General features: G+C 44.9%; 1 pseudogene; it reads right to left on the bottom strand.

Moving 5' to 3' along the window:
- Positions 1 to 5,734: 5,734 nt before the first annotated feature.
- LOC140906158 (C-C chemokine receptor type 5-like) lies at positions 5,735 to 7,836 on the bottom strand (annotated as a pseudogene).
- Positions 7,837 to 15,849: the final 8,013 nt, after the last annotated feature.

The following is a 15,849-nucleotide window of genomic DNA, read 5'->3' as shown; positions in this document are numbered from 1 at the left end:
ACACAAATCAGATGTCAAGAATTATAACATTCATAAACCAGTCGGAGAACACTTCAATCTCTCTGGTCACGCAATCACAGACATGAAGGTCGCTATCTTACAACAAAAAAACTTCAAATCCAGACTCCAGCGAGAAACTGCTGAATTGGAATTCATTTGCAAATTGGATACTATTAATTTAGGCTTAAATAGAGACTGGGAGTGGCTAAGTCATTATGCAAGGTAGCCTATTTCCCCTTGTTTTTTCTTACCTCCCCCCCCCCCGACATTCTGGTTAAACTTGGATTTAAACTTGGAGAGTGGTCAGTTTGGATGAGCTATTGCCAGCAGGAGAGTGAGTTTGTGTATGTGTGTGTGTGTCCCCGGGGAAAAAAAAAAGGGGGGGGGTGAGAGAGCCTGGATTTGTGCTGGACATGGCCCACCTTGATTATCATGCACATCGTAGGGAGAGTGGTCACTTTGGATGAGCTATTACCAGCAGGATAGTGAGTTTGTGTGTGTGGTTTTTGGAGGGGGGTGAGGGGGTAAGAGAACCTGGATTTGTGCAGGAAATGGCCCACCTTGATTATCATGCACATTGTGAAGAGAGTTGTCACTTTGGATGGGCTATTACCAGCAGGAGAGTGAGTTGTGTGTGGGGGGGATGGAGGGTGAGAAAACCTGGATTCGTGCTGGAAATGGCCCAACTTGATGATCACTTTAGATAAGCTATTACCAGCAGGGCAGTGGGGTGGGAGGAGGTATTGTTTCATGATCTCTGTGTGTATATAATGTCTGCTGCAGTTTCCATGGTATGCATCTGATGAAGTGAGCTATAGCTCACGAAAACTCATGCTCAAATAAATTGGTTAGTCTCTAAGGTGCCACAAGTACTCCTTTTCTTTTTATTAATTTTTAGAATCCTTGCAGGCCCCCACTTTCTGCACTCAAGGTGCCAGAGTGGGGAAACAGCCTTGACAACATATAATCAATTTAAAATAAAAAAGATCATGTTCTCCCTTTAATCATAGTTTATGTTCCTTTTTTAGAATGAGGAACTATCAGTATATCAAGACTCCAAGATATTAATTCCACATATAACTGAGATTGTGCCTGTAACTGACTTTTCAAAAATTCATAGTTTGGGTCAAAATGTCCTTTGTTCTCAATATATTTAGCAAAATCCTAGTTACAATACTTAGCTTCCTATGGAATGTGCTATAGAAATGCTATGAAAGTGCTGTACAAAGGTTGTTTCACTATAGCACAGTGAGTAAGAGAAATGGAGGCAAAAAGATATTGTGAATTCCTCAAGATCACAATCAAGTCTGTGATAAAGGTGATAGTAGGCCTTGGTGCTCAAGTGTCCTGGGCTTTAATAACTAGATTCTACTTTCTACGATATGACTGCTTCAAAGAAAATCAGGTCAGATCAATTCAAACAAACCACAGACTTTAACAGCTCCTGCATTCACAACCCTTGCAGGGGTGGAGTTAAATATAAACATGCAGGGTAATACTCTATACCAGAGATTCTCAACCTCGGGGTCACTGCCAAGTGTCAGAGGCTTATGACCACCCTGCCCTTCCCATATTGCTAAATCGGGGAAAAGGGCCTGAGTATGGAAGAGGTTGAGAACCACTGTTCTATCCTATATAAGTACTACTGCTCAATTACGATGGAATTGCACATTATTTGAAAGCAGGGCTTCTACCAAGTGTTCATATTGCAAGAGCCAGTGCAGTTTTTCTGGACCACTCCTGCCACAGCTTTTAATTCTTTCTAAACAGAAGAGAGCCTCTTTTTGCGGGGAGATAAGATGTTAAATAGTACAGTCTCCACCCAGTGCATGCGGACTCGCTCGTATAAATCCGCATTAACAATAACAGATGTTGTGAGCTCAGCCCATGGCACGCAATAAATCTGATACCCTCAGGATTAGATATGAAGCATTTTATGTTCAACATGCCGGTGTTCTTATATGAAGTTGTTTACAAACTAATCTTTTCCTGAAGCAGTTTTGGAACTAAAATCCAGCATTGTTTTTAATATAATGTTTGTCAGACATTTTCAACAAAACTGCTCCTGTTTGTCCTTATGGCTTTGGGCAGCATCTCATACCACTGCATTCCCAACTAGCTCAATCCCCGTCTTGTTTCCTTCCTGGTTTCCTGCTTGACTGGTTCTGAAAGCCTGCGTCCCATGTTTAATTACACCATCATTATTGCTAATTCTTAATAATTTAGTATACCTTTCCACTGAATACATTTCATATATATATGAAAGAGAGACAAGAAAGATGAGATACTCACTGATTTACCAAGCTTCTTATGGGTGATAACTGTCTTCGTTCTTGTGAACCATAGCGTGATTAGTCCTGTCTACATCTTCAGAAGCTCAGAAACTGCTGCTTCTCAAAAGTTTTGCAAGAATTATTACAAGAAGTAAAGGAGCAGTTCTTCTTTTTCTAAAAATGGACTTTTAGCAACAGTTTCACTTAGAACTTAATGGAAATGTTAGAGTGCTGAATTTTCAGAGTGCATGTTAAATGCAGAACTGAGGGCTTAGGTCCTCAGTCCTATAGATTCACTAGTGCAGACTCTGTATGGAGTCCTACTGACTTCACTCCACATGGGAACAGTCTGAGCTAGAACCTCTGTTTGCAGGATCAGGGCCTAGTTCCAACTTCCATTGGGGTATTCCCATTAGCTTTACTGGGAGTGGGATCAGGCTTAGGTACACAAAATCGTGTCAACTATTTTTGATTGCACTAAACACTTTTGTAGCATATTCAAAAATAAGTTGAAATATTTTGTGATGGCAGCTTGTCTACAATAGGAAATTAGGCTGGCTCAGGGTGTGAAAAGCCCACACTGCTGTGTGGTGTGGTTAAGCCGACCTAAGTTCCCGTGTAGACCGTGCTAGATCAACGGCACAATTCTTCTGTTGACCTAGCTACCACCTCTTGGGGAGAAGGATAACTACACTGATGGGCGAACGCTTCCCCTCAGCGTAAGTAGTGTCTATGCTGAAGCTACAGTGGCACAGCTTCAGCACTGCAGTTGTGCTGCTCTAGCATTTCAAGCGTAGACGAGCCCAGAGTGAAATTGAAAAAATACGACTAGGGCCTGCCTCCAGTGTTTGGTGCCTCCCTTCAAGAAAGATGTGGACAAATTGGAGACAGTCTAGAGAAGAGAAACACAAATGATAAAAGGGTTTAGAAAATATGACCGATGAAGAAAGACTAAGAGGACTGGACATGTTTGGCCTTGGGAAAAGAAGACCGAGGGGGACCCTCATGCCAGTCTTCAAATAGGTTAAGGGCTCTTACAAAGAGGATGGTGATCCATTGTTCTCCACGTCCACTGAAGGTGGGACAAGAAGCAATGGGCTTAACCTGCAGCAAGGAAGATTTACTTTAGATATTAGGAAAAACTTTTAACTATAAGGGTAGTTAAGTTCTGGAATACGCTTCCAAGCAAGGTTTTGGCATCCCTTTTCTTGGAGGTTTTTCAGACCAGGTTAGACAAACACTTGTCAGGGATGGTCTAGGTTTACTTGGTCCTGCCTCAATGCAGGGGGCTGGACTTGATGACGTCTCAAAGTCCCTTCCAATTCTACATTTCTATGATTCTATATAGAAAACACCTTCACAAACAATCACAGGCAATTCCAAATCTCACAGGTGTCAATGAGCTTTTCCTGAGAAAGGCAAGGACTTTGTTTATCAAGATGAAAAAAGTAGGAAAGATGAAAGAAAAGGGGCTTGTCTCTTTCTAGAAACATAGGAATTGCCAGTCTGGATCAGACCCATGGTCTGTCTAGTCAAGTATCCTGTCTCCAGTAGTGGCCAGCACCGGCTGCTTCAGAGGAAGCTGCAAGAAAGCCTTGTAGTGGGCAATTGAGAAGCCTGCCCATGGATAAAATTTCTTCCAAAACCCCAATAATTACTGCATGGCTTATGTCCTGCAGCTAAGAGTTTATATCCCTTCCAAAACTGTTGTTTTTGTTGTTTTAATGATTAAGCTTTGTAATCCGAGATCACAGTGAAATAAACATACAGACCTGTGTTTTTCCCAGTAACCACACCAGTTTGTGATATGTATGATACAATATGTGATCAGAGACCTATCAGTATAGATCATAGTTCTATAGATCTATCAATATGATCATCGATCCGTCAGGATAGATCTCTCTAGTTATCACTAATGCAGTTTATCATGTTAGACCGCGAATGTCAAATGACAGGAATCCAGGAAGGGGCCTAGTGAGGAGGGCTGTGCACTAGAAATTGTAAGGTCTGGGTGGGGCCTGAAACTCTTGTCTGTCTTTTTGGCTATCTTGAAAACAAAAAAATGCGAATTGCCACATGGATTTTCTGTTAGATTTCCTGTGCGCTTGTTCCATTTCCAACCACAGTTTCTCTCTCCTGCATCCTGGAGGACAGTAGAGACTGAGCGCAGTTCTCCTGTCAGTCCTCCCTGCTCTTGCCCAGCCAACATGGAGCTGCTTGTGGAGTGAGAACAGGGAGGGGAAGAAGTAAGTAGCTGCAGTTGCCAGCAGTTATCTCAGGGTTTAGCCGCAGCTGTCGGGAGCGGCATCCTCAACAGCTCTGTGAGCTCTCCGTGCTGTGCTGAGGAATGTCAAAGCAAAAGCAGCACGGCAGCCCCCCAGCTCCTCGCAGCAGCAGTCTGCCTGCGGCTGTGTTCCCAGTGCAGGGGAGAAGAGAAGGATTGCACCCTAATGATTTGCTCTTTGCTGCTCAAGCTGAGGAGCAGGTTCAGCTGTCAGAACTTCCTGGAGCTTTGAAAGGGGAGGGGCGCATGTCTGCAGCCAGGTGCAGGGCAGTCGAGTTCAAAACAGTGAGCAGAGCGGGCACAGCAGGCATTGTGGGATACTGGGGGAGGCCAGTTATGTCAACATAATGAACGACAGCATCTACACTGGCGCTTTGTCACTTTAACTTTGCTGCAAAAAGCTCTTTGCCTCTCGTCAAGGTGGTTTTATTTTGTCGGCAAAGCAGCCAAAAATAGCTTTGTAGTGTGTACACCTCCACTGTTTTGTCGGCAAAAGCTGCCTTTTGCTGACAAAATTGTGTCCTGCAGACAAGGCCTAAGGAGGCATCGAGGGCAGGCAGGGCAATGGTGGGGGCAAGGAGTGGAGCATGGAGAGGGATGTAGGACAACAGACACGTCTCCATGTTAAATTGTAAATGCTTAGTACTTTCTAGATATAAAACTTTAAGGGCCAGATTCTCTGGTTGGCTAAAGTCACTTTATACCTCCTAAGCAGCACCAAGAGATCGTACAGTGGTCAAAGTTGGGTTGTGGGAGAATCCAGCCTGTTCCCCAGTGCTAGACAATATTTCCTCACTCACTTGCACCCGCCTTGATTTTTTAAAACCACCAAAACTGATATTTGCTCCTGAAAATATGAAAAAAAAGTGTTTTCAAAGGTCAAAGTGCCAAATCCCTCCTCAAGCTTCTTGGTGCACAGGATCTGCACCAGCTGCAACATCTTTTAGCATAGCCCAGCAGGTTTCATTTCTCTGTGGGCTGGTGTGGGGGAAGGGTTCTGGTCCATGACTCCACTTCCTCTCCACTCCCTTTGTGGCTTTGTGCATTCCCTTGGTGTCCATGTAAGAAGCAATCCCTGCCCTTTCCCAGAGATCAGAGCTGAAGCCCCTTTTCCTCAAAGACCATAAGAAATATGCAATATATGTAGATTTTCAAACAATGATTTTATAAACACCTTTTAGGAACAGGTAAAGATTAAAGAAGCAGAATAACCATAGCAGAAGAATTCACAGCACAATAAAAATGGAAATGGAGAACTCAGTTTAACTGAAATAGACATTTCACTATAACACCTCATTATGATAAAAATCAGCCTGACTGCCCTATATTTTTCTCCTTACTACATCTCAGTAATGTCTTTATAATCTGTGCATAGCAGATGATCATAATGACCAGTGGAATGACAAGTCCCAGGAGGTTCATCTTTAAGATCAGGAATTGCCTCCATTTTGTTTCATGGCCTGATGGATTATGAGACCTGTAGGTCCAATAAACGCTTTCCTTTTGAACAGTGTGAAATATTAAACCTGGAAGAGAGGCTAATATTGCAACACCCCAAATGACAACACTTGTGAGGATGCCATAGGTAACTGTCCTGGCTTTTATAGTAAACGCTGCATGGACAATTGCCAGATATCTGTCTATTATCAAAAGTATTATGGAAAAGTTTCCACTGCAGAAACCAGTGTCGAGCACTCAAACCCCAGACGGGCACGGTTCGTTGTCTTACTGGAGAGAGACAGGCAACACCAGCAAGGTCCGAACTCAAAGCTCTTTATTGAAGAGTGCACACAACAATAGAGAGCAGCCGGTCTCCAGAGAGAACCAGCAGCCTCTAAGTAAAACTCATAGGTTTTTATAGACAGTCCCGTCGCGGCACAGATTTATTCATAAAGCAGCCCACCCCTCCCCTATGTTAGTTAAAATCCTCTTTCTCTATATGCATGCACATCTACCCACTTTATTGTAGATAACTTTTAGCAAATCGTAGTGCTTCACTAATTTTCTTAACAGTATGGGTGTCAACCAGGAGACGAGGAGTTAAAACAGACATAACACAAGAGCAGGGAGTGGAAAACAGCGCCTCTGTATCTCAAGGACTGATCCCAGTACATCTCGTACAAAAATGCAGGAATGCAGGCCTCCCCTTTTTTCTCACTCTGTGTAACTTAAAGATATATTCCTTCATTCTACTTTCAGAGACTTTCCCAGCAGCCTGACTTTGGTTCAGTTGGCATAACTGCCTCCTATTTAGCTTTTCTCACCTAACACCAGCATAATGGACCCCTGAAAGAATTTCCAAGATCCCACTCATGTGCTGCATAGTAAGCCCAAAATGGCAGGGAAAGAATAAAGAGTAAATTGGAATTTGCCAGATTCAGCAAATAGATGTCAGTCATGCTTCTCAGCCCCTTGTGTTTTATCAGGATCAGCACAACCAGAACATTGCCCACCAGGACAAATATCAGCACCAAGGAGTAAATAGGTGGCAGAAACAGGGATGCAAATTGTTTGGCATCATTTGTACATGGTGTTGCATGATCATGACTGTAGTTCTGTGTTGTTGTCAGTATCTCCATCTCTTCTTCACTGAGAAACTGTTGATCTTTCACTCGCTTTAGGATGAAGAAATGGATGGTTCTTTACAGGATACTGTATGTTATCAGTGTGAAAGACAGGATATACACACTATCCTGTGAAATCATATGGTTGTGAAAGACATTAAAATGTACTGTGTATGTTGAGTTTCAGCTTAGAATACCTTTTGCTGTAAACAGTAGAACAACTGCTGATATCAAGATGTGAAAAATACTGCAGATGACACGAGCAAAGACTAGAGAGTTAACAGGGTGAGTTCTGTGCAGTTCCTCCAGTATTAACTTCCTTGCCTGGGGAGCACCAGACATATTCGAGTGGACTGCTCAGCTTCAGGCAGACAACCAAGCCCTGTAGGCCCACGTCGTTCATCTGACCTTGGAGAACCAGCTATTACAGGAGCAAGTAACACTGTTGTAAGAGCCTCCCCCATACTTTGGTCTTGACTGGAACGTGCCCGGAGCCCTGCCAAAGGGCTCCCCAGTTGCAGCTGCCAATCCAATTGCACATACCTGGCACACCCCAGCAAATTCCCGTCCTACCGGCCCTCCTTGCCTTGGGCACAGCTAGAATGCCTATAGCATCATGACCTTTATGTCAAGCTCGAGAAATGTGCCTTCGATCAGGCCTCCGTGGAGTTCTGGGCCTTCATCTTACCTCCAGAAGGGATCCAGATGGACCCATGCAAGGTCCAAGCCGTCCAGGACTGGCTGATTCCCTATATGGTATGTGACCTGCAATGCTTCCTGGGATTCAACAATGGTTTATCCTGATTTTTTTCAGAATAGATCGAATCCCACACAGCTCTCCTTCAGAAAAATGCCCAATGCCATTGGTCTCTCAAGGCTCAGCATGCAGGCAAACAGCTAAACCTCGCCTTTACTACAACACAATATTGGCTCACTCCAATGTCACACAAGCCTTTACTGTAGAAGCTGATTTTCCTGTGCAGTGATTGGGGCTGTCCTCTCCCAGTGACTTGGTTCCAAGCAGTCGCATGGGCTAACACTCATTACTCAAGGAAGTTCACCCCCACAGAGTTAAATTGTGAAATACTTGACAAGGAACTCCTGGCAATAAAAACCGCCTTTGAAGAATGATGTCACTGCCTGGAAGGAGCTCGTCACCTGGTCCAGGTATTCACTGTCCATAAAAATCTGGAATATCTACATAAAGCAAAGGACAAACAGCAGCTTTGGTGGGACCTACACAATTGGATTTCCTTATCACATACCGCCCTGAATCCCAAAATGGCAAGGTAGATGCCCTGTCTTATGGTACTAACCTGCCAGGACCCAACTCCCATTCTCAAATCCCGTAACTTTCTCAGTGCAGCTCGTCACCAAGATATACTAAGTTTAATACCCATTGCCTCTGCTTCAGGAAATCTGCCTGATGAACAAGCTGTTATCAACACGCAACTGCATGACTCCTGGGAAGGGATCATGTATGTAAGGGAATGCATCTATGTTCCCACAGGACTCACAAGAGTTGCAGTCCTATAACTATGCCATGATTTTCCCCTAGCAGAACACTTGGGGCTCTTCAAGACCTAGTAACTAATATGCTGCTCCTTTTAGTGGCCCCGGATGCACCCAACAATACAGTCATTTATTGCCTCCTGTGATGTTTGTGCCACACCAAAACCCCATGCCACAAGCCCTATGGCCCTTGGGCAGCCATTGCTGTAGACCTCATTGTAGAATTACCAGAGTCCAAAAAATTTATAACAGTTTTGATTGGTGGTGGTCCACTTTTCCAAAATGGCCTACTGTGATGCTGGTAAACCAGGTGCCAGACCTTGCCAAGTCTGTAGGCATGAGCTCAGCAATGACAAACTCATAGCTGGAAACCAGTTCAGTTCACCTATATGTTAATATTGTTGAAGATAGTTGCTAGATGTGTAAGGATGTGTTTAGTGTTCCAGTGGTTCTCAACCTGTGGCCCAATCAGCACACAGCTGCGGCCCATGTGACATCCTCAAGGCCATACAGCTAGTATTGGATGCTTCCCCTGAGGCCCACAATGGTAAATAGGTTGAGAACCACTAGTTTATATTCTAAAATACTTGTAAGTTGCTGCATGCATTAATCTTACTTGTAATATCTGTTTTCCACCCTACGAGGTAAAATATAAGTTTGTTTTATAATTGTAAAAATCCCTGCTCTGCACTTGTGATCACAGATGGGAAAAGTGGCTCTCCCTGCCCATTCAGGAGGACTATTAAAATTAAATGGGTCATCATAGGACAATTGCCCCATCCACCTATGGAGAGAAGTATGTGCAGAAGGCCTCATGGCATTGGTTTTAATGCTGGAAGAGGGAAATAAAAATAGCTAACAATGAAGATTTGTCATCTCTCTGCTGTCCGGACTCTTACAAAGGCTGGAGCTAAGAAACAAAAAGCAGCAACCCCTAGGATCTGTCTGGGTTAAGCCCTAAAAAGACATTCAATGCTGACAGATTACTACATCTCTGTCACCTTTTGAATCCGACTGAAATTCATTTGTGTATATGTCACTTGCTCTAACCTGTAAATATCTCTCACTTCTTTCTTCTAGTTAATAAACTTTTAGTTAGTCTCTTACAGGATTGGCTACAGAGGTTGTCTTTGGTGTGAGATCTAAGGTACAAATTGATCTTGGGACTGGGAGCAACCAGAATATTTTGTGATTTTTTTTGTGTGTAAGTGACCACTTATCACTAAGTCCAGCTTGCATGGGTGGCCAAATAGACTGGAGAGCCCCAGGGGATTGTCTGTGACTCCATGGTAAGACTGTTACAGTGATCTAGGAGTTTCCTCCTACTGTTACTCACACCTTCTTGTCAACTGTTTGAAATGGGCCATCCTGCTTATCACTACAAAAGTTTTTTTTCTCCTGCTGATAATAGCCCACCTTAATCGATTAGTCTCTTTAGAGATGGTATGGCAACCCCCATTTTTTCATGTTCTGTGTGTGTGTGTGTGTAAATATATATATATATTTCCTACTGTATTTTCCACTGCATGCATCTGATGAAGTGGGCTTTAGCCCACAAAAGCTTATGCTCAAAGAAATTTGTTAGTCTCTAAGGTGCCACAAGTACTCCTTTGTTCTTTTTCCAGACAGCATGACACCCACCTCATCCCTTGCACAGGCCTCCTCTCTGCTGAAGAGACAGCATGGATTAGCCATATAGTCCACCTCTACAGACTTCTGGAGCACATTACTTCCGATCGGGGGTCTTAGATCACAGCCCGGTTCTGCACCTGCTGGGGGTCCACACATCTTTCTTCTGCTTACTATCCCCAGTCCAACGGTCAAATGGAAAGGGACAACCAAATCATCAAGCAGTATCTGCAGTGTTCCCTCAGTAATCACCAGGATTATTGGTCTTCACTTCTCCTTTACAAGGAGTTTGACCCACAGATGCAAAGTCTATGTTGTTGTATGCAAAGTCCCTTTTTTGCCAACTATAGGTACCACCCTCAATTCCACCCACAATTACCCGCATCCTCTCTCGACCCGGCTGCCTCAGACCTAATACAGCAGTTTCATCAGGCCCAGAAAGAAGTGAAGGATCACTTAGAAATAGCAAAAGCAGACTATAAATGGTATGTGGACCAGCATGGACAGCAAGTCCCCATCTACTCAGTGGGACAAAAGGTATGGCTCTCCACAGAGCATCTCCACACAGGCAGACCTGCTCGCAAGATAGTTTTGATTTCTTGGTCCTTTTAAAACTCTGCAGAAGGTTAATCCAGTTATGTCTGAACTACAATTCTCCCACTCTCTGAAGGGTCACCTGGTGTTTCATGTATCACTTTTGAAACCTACACAGAAATCCCTTCTCCTCACAGGACCCAGCTACCTCTGCCACTGGTACAGGTCCAGGGTCACAAGGAATATGTGTTCCATGAAATCCTGGACTCTAAACATAAACGTGGCAGGCTCTGGAATCTTGTTGACTGGGAGGGGTATGGTCCTGAGGAGCACACCTGGGAACCTGTGGAAAATATACATGGCCCCGCACTTGTTAAAGCATTCCGTAGCAATCACCCTGAGAAGCCTCGTCCCACATCACCCTGAGGGCATCACTTGGGGAGGGGGATGATGAACCCTGGTCCACAGGGCTCTTAGGAGCTAGTAAGTTCCATCCGGCCATCCAGTGACCTACTAACAGTTGCCAGAATAGAAGCTGAACACCAACAGAGGACTCCAGTCCTGGAATCTGATTGGCAGAATGCTGGGGGTCCTGATTGGTTCACAGCTTCTATATGAACTCAGCACAGGAACAGGAAGTTGTCCATTCAACTGGGTTCTCCTTGCATTAGACTGCGTGCTTCCCTTGCAATACCTGCTACTGATCTCATGGTAACCTCACCCTGCCTGCCTCCTGACACCTGACTCTCGGTTTGCCCTCTAGCTTGTCTTGAACTCTGACCTAGCCTGCCTCTTGCTGCGACCACTGACCACTACATGGTCAGACTGCCCACATCCTGGTCATGACACAGGCCCATTCTGTGCACTGAAAGTGTCAGGGTCCTGTGGCCCCACCCCTTTCTGCCCCATCCCTGGGGCATGTCCCTGTTCTACCCAGGGTCCCCAAATTCTGCCCCCACCCCCTGTGGCTCCCAACCCATTTGCTCCTTCCTCCCCTCACCCTACTGCAGCCCCAAGACTGGAGAAGCCCTGTCCCTGTGCCATGGCCTTGAGGCTGCAGCGGGGGTAAGAGCTCCAGTTCCAGGGCCACAGCAGGGGTCCAGGTGCTGAGGCTTCCCCTGCCATCCTCCATGCTTCTGCAGGGGACCAGGGTCAGAGTGCTGGGGCTTCTCCTGCCCTGCCTGCCCCATGGCTTCTGCCAGGGATGGGGTTGGGGGGCACTGGGTCTTCCCCGTCCTGTGGCTTCTGATGGGGACAGAGTCAGGGGGTCGGAGTGCTGGGGCTATCCCCGCCCATCCGGCAGCCGGGGCTCAAGGCTTCTGCCACCTCGCAGCGGATTTTTTTCCAGGGCCCCTGGGCACAGGCCCCACTTGCCCAGTGGCTAACCTACCACTGGTGGCATCTATGGGCTTATCAGTGGAGCGGAATTCAAAAGGCACAGGCTGTACTTTCAGTCTACGCAATGGCTGCCCCAGTATGTGTAGGCAGCACAGAACTGGTGGAACCAGCTCTGCATCTGGGCATTGGGAGCATTCACTTGGGACCTTGAAGCCTACCCTATGTCCCTTTGCCTAAAGCAATACTGACTCTGGCCCCAATAATCTTTCTATATGTCCTATTTGAAGGTTGGAAACACTTTTTAGTACATATGAGGAAAGAATAAGCAAAGATTGTGGTTTAGATCAGTTTGCAAAATGTGCTTTCACGCTTACCAAAGCTAACTTACCAGACCACAGAACCTGATACCACAGCCTCTGCCTGCTCTTCTCCATCTTCTCAGAAGAACAGAGAGCTGTGGTATCTCATGTACTATGGTATGGTCAATATTGGTGCATAGCAGTGTTTTCAGCTGTGACTGCAGTACTGTACTTGGATTGTGCGACATGAATCTAATGCAAGGCTCCTTGTGTAAGAACAAGTCATTTGACTCTGAATGGATGCGTTAGCTAATCAGATGTGGATACGCTGTTTCTGTTTCAACTGTTTTGTTCAAGTATGTTCAATATTTTTACTCCTGGATTAGACAGTCTAATTTAGCAGGGAAATCATGTAAAGTATAGCAGGCAAACCCAGTGTGCTCCCAATTTTTCTTCGCAATGACCATGTAGAGGTCTACAAAGAAATCGAGACCCAAAAGAGTAGTGGAATAGCGTCAAGTTAAAAGCCACCCACACCAAAGAGTGCAAAGGAAACACAGCAGCTCTATCTTTAACTTGACCCCAGAGCTTATGCAAAACCTAACCAACAAGTTTAGTTTGCATCCCTTGAGATACACTTGGGTTCACCTGAAACCTTAAAAGCAAAGCAAACATTGTCATGGTTTGCCAAGTGTTTAAACAAACCGCACCCTGAGCCTCTTTTCCACAAATCTGTCCCAAAAATTGTACTCTCCTTCTTCCATACCCAGACCTTCAGTTGTCTTCTGGGTGATGAGGCCAGGTGGCCTTTAACTCCTCTTCTCTCCACTGTTTTTAGGGGGCCCATTTCCTAGCTTTTCAGGTGTGCTGTTAAGTACCTACACAATGCTCATCAAGGTGGTATCTGAGAGCCAGCTGGCTGCTCCCTCAACCCAATTCATTGAGGGAGCTGCCATGTACGTCTGCTCCCTACAAATCCATTCTCTGGCACTTTCTCACTGTGAGATGAGGGAGTCTCTAATACTTAGGTACAGTCTAGCCTTTCTTAGATGTATGTAAAGGGTTAGCCAAGTGGAAGTCAACCATCTCCTGCCAAGGCAGCAGCAGATGGATGTGGTGGTGGGAACAATGATTACTACCCATTCTAAGGTTCAGGAGAATACCTGCTGACCACCACTGAGAATCTAGGAGGAGGAGTGGGCCAACCAGTTGCTTGTTGAAGACATTGGAGTGGGGGATAGAGCCACTAAGCCACTACCCCTAGAAGAGAACTGGAAAGAAGGAAGGTGAAACTATGACCTGCTTATGGAAGGGATTCCAGACCTGAAAGTCATCTAAGATTTATCAGGGATTCAGCAAACCTCAGCAATTTTCAGGTTCCTAATGAAAGCTATAGCCAGGCAAATTTGAGTGGTAATTATGGGCCCACTTCAGCAGGAATATGAAAGCCACAAAGTTTTGTATCTCAGGTCTGCAAGTGGTAGAGTTAATTAGGTCCAGAGCAGAGAGGCGATTTTATTCCAATTGTTCAAGGTAGTGACAGCTGCATATTAATTAGTTTTACTCCCTATGATAGCTTATTTCTGGTTCTGAAACCACTGCCCATTTTGGGCATCAGAAGGAAGAGCTTGTAAGATGAAATATTATTCTAGCCAAAGGCAATTCCAGTCTACAGCCACAATTGACCTGCTGGTTCCATAGGCTGGCTGGCCAAACTCACTGAATATATCTTTATTTTAAACAAGAATTGAGGAACGTACATGGATCCAATTTTGATCCTTTTTACTCCGTGTGAGAATAGAGCCAGAATAATCATTAAGTATATGAGGCGTTGAGTTGAGTTGTTTTTTCCTTGTATATGATGTTGGGTATGTGATAGGAGAGCGAGATCATCTGCGAAGTCCAGGTCTTCGGGGGATGAGAAGATTGTCCATTTAATGCCTCTTGGCATGTCTTCTGTTGTACGCCGCATTACCCAGTCAATGGCAATGTTGAAGAGGATTGCAGACATGGGACACCCCTGACATACTCCTGTTTTGACTTCAGTACTGAGCTCACTGTGATCAACACTGTATGTAAAGTTGAAATAGAAGCTTTTGATGACATTGATTATACGGAAAGGAATTACATATGTCCGCAGAATGCGCCATAGTCTGGTCCATCACCAGAGTAGCAATAAGATGGACACCTGAAGGCAAGTGAAAATGAGGCCACTCAAAAACAACATGGCGAAAAGCTGTGGAAGCCGACCTGAAAAACCTGGGGCACAGCCGGGGAACCATTGAAAGACTTGCCAGAAACATACATGAGTGGAGGAGCTTTGTCACTGCCCTAAACGCCAGAGGCATAATAGGAACATGATGATGATGATATGAGGCCTGATTACTGAGTACACTGTTCTGCTCCTTTTGAAATCAGTGGTAGAAATCCCATTGACTTCAGTGTGGCAGAATCATGTGTAAATGACTACCATGCTGGTTGGGATCCCTTTTGAAATTGCTGAGTGAGCAGGCTTAACATCTCCTCATGGATGCTGGTTCCTCTTCTGTCAGCTTCTGTGTTCTTTGGTGAAATTTAGCCTTGTGCAGAGGCTCAGCAGGCCCTTATGGGTTATGTACCACATAGTTCAGGGAAGAGAGAGAAAATGAGGGACATTTGGTTGAAGAAACAATGGTCTGCTTTAGAGAACTTCATCATTTTAAGGCTAAACAGTATTTCTGAGGTGAAAATACTTTGTTTTAAAGAGGTTTATTGTAAACAAAGTTTTAAAGTTTTCTACTGTAACAAGTTTATACTTAGTTTTCTCTTTTTTTAAAAAAAGAGAACTTTGTTAAAAGTCCGCTGCTGGGTGGTCCCTCAGAGTTTGTCTACATTGCAGCTGGGAGCGAGTCTCTCAGGGTGGGTAGACAGACTTGCACTAATGGGGCTGAAACTAGTGAGCTAAAAATAACACTTTGGGCACTCTGTCTCAGGCAGAAGCTCAGGTTCTCAAGCCTGCCCAACTCTCTAGACTTCAAAGCCTGAGCTCCAGCCTGAGCTGGAATGTCCACATTGCTGTTTTTAGCACAGTAACTCAAGCTCCACTAGCATGCGTCTATCCACCTGGGCTGGGAAGCTCGTTCCCAGCTGCAGTGCAGATGTTTCGTTAAGGACCAGGGCCAGCAGTCAGAGTTCTGAACAGCCCTGAGACTGCTGGCTCCATTCAGCCCTGGGATTGAAGCGCTACAGACAGTTTCCGGTCCCCAAATAAGCCTCATGGAACTGGGTACAATTTGGGATTGAGGCTAGAGTTACTTTATTATAATAAAGTGTTAGACACAAAGGGTATGACTGTATTGCAATTAAAAATACCCTGTAGCACTGAGTCTCAGAGCCCAGGTCAGCTAACTCTGGCTCTGGGGCTAAAAATTGAAGTG

This window comes from Lepidochelys kempii, chromosome 2 (assembly GCF_965140285.1).
Source record: "Lepidochelys kempii isolate rLepKem1 chromosome 2, rLepKem1.hap1, whole genome shotgun sequence".
Lineage (NCBI taxonomy): Eukaryota > Metazoa > Chordata > Testudines > Cheloniidae > Lepidochelys > Lepidochelys kempii.
Note: the sequence above shows the minus strand (reverse complement) of the source record. Positions and strands in the feature narration are given on the sequence as shown.